Source organism: Akebia trifoliata, chromosome 6, assembly GCF_017979445.1.
Source record: "Akebia trifoliata isolate Shusen 1 chromosome 6, ASM1797944v1, whole genome shotgun sequence".
In the NCBI taxonomy this organism is placed as follows: domain Eukaryota; kingdom Viridiplantae; phylum Streptophyta; class Magnoliopsida; order Ranunculales; family Lardizabalaceae; genus Akebia; species Akebia trifoliata.
The window spans coordinates 26,583,324-26,587,932 of NC_141380.1; positions in this window are offsets into that span (position 1 = coordinate 26,583,324).

Below are 4,609 nucleotides of genomic sequence, written 5' to 3' on the forward strand. Positions count from 1 at the left end.
TGGATATGGGTCGTGGACCCATTTGGATACGAATATGGGTCGTGGACCCATTTGGAATGGGTATGGGATGGGTCGTGGACCCATTTGAGAGTGGATATGGGTCGTGGACCCATTTGGAAGTGGGTATGGGTCGTGGACCCATTAAGAGTGGATATGGGTCGTGGACCCGTTTGGAAGTGGGTATGGGTCGTGGACCCATTTTGAGAGTGGATATAGGTTGTGGATCCATTTGGAAGGACATGGATGAGGTTGATAGTGGGCCATGTTGGGTTGAAATCAGTTTCGATAGGTAGAGTGTAAGCGAGCTCCGTTTGGATCAAACACAAACTACGAGTGGTAGGCCCTAAGTTTAACGATAAAAACGATGTATTTAATCATTCTCAAGCCTTAAAACTCAAAAGAAAAATAAAGTCCAAGAGAAAAATTGTCAAGACTGATGTCATGGACGAAATGAGCAAAAAAAAAAAAATTTTTTTTTTTTTTTTGGGGGTCCGTTTTTAATGAACGGACCGAAGTACTTTTGTACTGGTCCGGTCTTTAAAAACGGACCAGAACCTTAATTTTTGCCGAATTTTTTTTTTTTTTTTTTTTTTTTATTTTTTATTTTTTATGATGCAAAGCATGAGCAAAGATTTCCCCCTTTACCTAGGGGGACATGTAAAGAAATAAAACAAAAAAACAAGCCTAAAACCTATACAACTTGCCTTCGTGGGCTAAAAAAAAAATACAAAGTCATCTCCTTGGATTGGAAAAATTACAATAATGAGAGGGTTGATAACTCATTTTTCCAAAATTGTGTGTCCTACGCCTCTAATCGTAGTGAATGCATGCGGCTATAGGTGGCTTCACGGTTACCCATTCTTCAAACCTCAATGCATACCGAAGTACACATGTCTTAGGTTGGTGATTGGGTTGGATGTGTTCGTCCCCGTACCCGAAATAAGCGATCTCGAGTCGTGAAACTACTAAGCATCCGGGTTTAAACTTTTATAGGTAGAGGAGGTTTGTGTAATGGGCTATGCAAGCGTAAGTGCACAAGTGCATTTTAAAAAAACAGTATCAACCCCCTTTACAAGCATTCAACCCACAAAATATTAAAGAACATATTACAACCATTCCCCAAGAATAAAAGAAAGTAAAATATCAAACAAAACACAAACAACAACAATGTTAGAAACACATATTGAAATTTGTTTTTTTTTTTGTAAAAATGGCCAAATGGTCATGGTTTGAACCCGCAATCTCCCCAGTGGAGTCGCCAAGTTGTAGACATGAGAATGTTCACCTTTGAACCTCAATGCTACGTTGTTTGGAGTCGCCACCATTCTTTTTTGTAAATGGGTGTGAATGGGCACCCGAATCGATTCTTTTGAAAATCATTTTTTATGGCATTGTAGTGACTCTCAATCATGGAAAAGGTATGGTCTACCTAAGATCTAAGTAAGGGGATTCGGTTAGAGAATGGGGAAGGTGTTAAGCACCCCATTCTCTCCACCTAAGGTGGTTACTTTAGATTTGGCCATTTTTGAAAAAGATTAAAATAACAAGTAGAATGCATGAGATGCATGAAGTGGGTGGGTGCATATAGTGTGTATGTACCTCATTGGAAGAGGTTTTGATGTTGGTGTTGACATAAGAGATATCTTATGGAAAAAGACATTCTATGGAGTCAACACACTTTTGCATGAGTTGAAATGTTGGTTTATGATTTTAGAGAAGTTCCATGAAAGGAGTTCTCTTAGATCTATAACCTTAATGCATGCATGTTTAGCTAGAAACTTAGTGTTTTAACCCCATCAAGAGAGTTACACATTTCTTCTTCATCATAGCCAACATGTGTGATGTGTGTGCATAGTGTACATTATGATGCATGATATGAGAATGGGTTAAAAAAAGGGCTTCAACCTCCATCCTTTCGACCAAACCGCCTCAAGCATTCCATGCCCAAGGTTGAGGTTCAATCTACTCGGGATGAAGGAGGGTTCTCCATTACATCCTAAAGGTTTCTAAAAAAGAAAAGAGAGGATTAGAAGAAGAAGATGCAAGATGAAAGAAAATAATAAATAACTACTATCCCACCCACCTGTCCCCTTGGAAGTCTTGAATGAACTTGAGCTTGAAAAGTGAACTTGAGAGTTAAAGGATGTAGTTGAGGGTGAGTTGAGAGAGTTGAAGGTTGAGAGATGAGAGATGAGTAGAGAATTGGGTAGAGTTTTAGGTTGAGAGATGGGGGCTTGAGAGCATGAGTTGTTCTTAGAAAATGAGGGTATTTATAGAGTTTTTGGAGAACTTTTGGGGATAAAGTGGTCCAACCCTAAAAATAAAGAAAATGGACATGAGATTTTAGGTTGTTTCTTTTTGGATTTTTCCATTTGTATGAGGGTAAAGATGACATTTGTGAAGAAACCCTAAAAGCATGCTTTGATCCTTGGTTTTTTGGTAAATAGAGGTGAGAGAACAAAAGTACTTTTGGGAGGATGAATGGGGGAGTGACATGTGTAAAGGTGGAGTGGTAGGTAAAAAGTAGATCTTGGTTTATTTGTAAATAACTCATAAAGCAAGGGTGGAAGTGTAGTTTTGAAATGGACCAATGGGAAAACAAAAGCACATTTGGGAGGGTGAATAGGAGAATGACATGTGTAAAGGTGAAGTGGTAGGTGAAAAGTAGATCTTTGTTCATTTGTAAATAACAAATAAAGCAAGGGTAGAAGTATATTTTTGAAATGGACCAATGGGAGAACTCCATGTATGTACTTGAAGATTCCCACCTTTTGAGGGCATAATGGGAAGTTCTCTCACCTTTATGATTATTACCAAAGACCAAATAACCTTTTTGGTTTGACTAAACTTTTTGAGAAGGGCATTCTTGAGTTTTCACAAAAGAAAGGTTGACTCTCCAATTAGATGATGCATTGGGTGTTGGAGGCTTATGAGGTATCAACATGTCATCTTGTGAAGGGGTGAGAGAATGGACTTGGGTTGGGCTTGGTGGATGGACTTGGGTTTGGGCTTAGGATGGGACTTGGTTTGGGTTAGGGATGTGGACTTGGGTTAGGTGGGCTTAGGATGGACTTGGTTTTGGGTTAGGACATGGACTTGATTTGGGTTTTGGGATATGGAATTGGATTGGGTTTGGGGTGAATGGGCATAGGTTTAGGTGGATTAGGGACAAGGTATGGGCATGCGATGATATGAGATGATGCATGTATGCATGAAAATGATGCAAAATAGCAATGTGGGTCCGTCGAAGAACTTGAGTTCTAAATCGAAATTAATTCGAGAAAATTTGGATTTTCCTATGGGTTCCTGCAAATTGGGGTGTCTACAGAAGCGAAGCGGTTAATATTGGGAAAGCGGAGGGGGTTGGCCGAGTTCTCTTGGCGGGCCTCCCAAACCATTAGGAGGTCTTAGGGGCCTTGGTTAGATCAAAATGTCACTTTTCAATGACTTGGGCCCTTGAGGCCCGTTGGCCCATTTATTTAGAAAATCTGTATTATTGGGCCCTTTCGAGTAGTGGCCCGTTCAAATTGAGGTGTCTACACCTGCCATTTCAGATGATTACGTGGCATATCTACAACAATCTGATTTTGATATTAGGATAAATAAATATTCGGTTACGTTTTCATAAACAATGGAAAATAGTAATTGTATCAGGTGGATGAATGCCATGAAAGAAGAGTTAAAATCTATGGATCACAATAGTATTTGGGATCTTGTTGAATTGCTTCCTAAATGTAAAAGAGTCTGTTGGAAGTGGGTCTTTAAGACCAAACGCCACGCAAAAGACAATGTTAAATGATTTAAAGCTAGACTTGTGGCGAAAAGTTTTATTCAAAAGGAAGGCATTGATTACACTAAGACTTTCTCTCCGGTTTAAAAAAAGACTCACTTAGAATCATTATGGCATTAGTAGATCATTATGATTTAGAGTTACACCAGGTGGATGTGAAAACGACTTTCTTAAATGAGAGTTTAAGTGAAAAAATCTACATAGAACAACCTGAAGGATTTATAGAAAATGAAAAGGAAAATCTAGCTTGCAGACTTAAGAAATCTATTTACGGACTTAAACAAGCTTCAAGGCAACGGTACATAAAGTTTAACGATACCATTACCTCCTTCGAATTTAAGGAAAACACTATTAACCAATGTATATATCTGAAGATCAGTGGGAGCAAGTTTATTATGTTGGTTCTATATGTGGATGATATTTTGTTAGCTAGTTGTAATCTTGGTTTGTTGCACAAAATCAAGAATTATCTCACTAAGAATTTTAAGATGGTTGATATGGGTGAAGCAACATATGTCATTGGCATAAAAATCCTTAGAAATCGATCTCAAATATTGTTAGAGTTGTCTTAGAAAGATTATATCAATAGAGTTTTAGCGAGATACAATATGCAATCTTGTTCTAATGGTGACATACTTATCAGGAAAGGAGACAAGTTCAACTTGATGAAATGTTCATAGAATGATTTAAAAAGAGAGTAGATGAAGGATATTCCATACGCTTCAGGTATTGGGAGTTTGATGTATGCTCAGACTTATTCCAGACCAGATATCAATTTTGTAGTTGGAATGTTGGGAAAACATCAAAGTAACCTGGGAA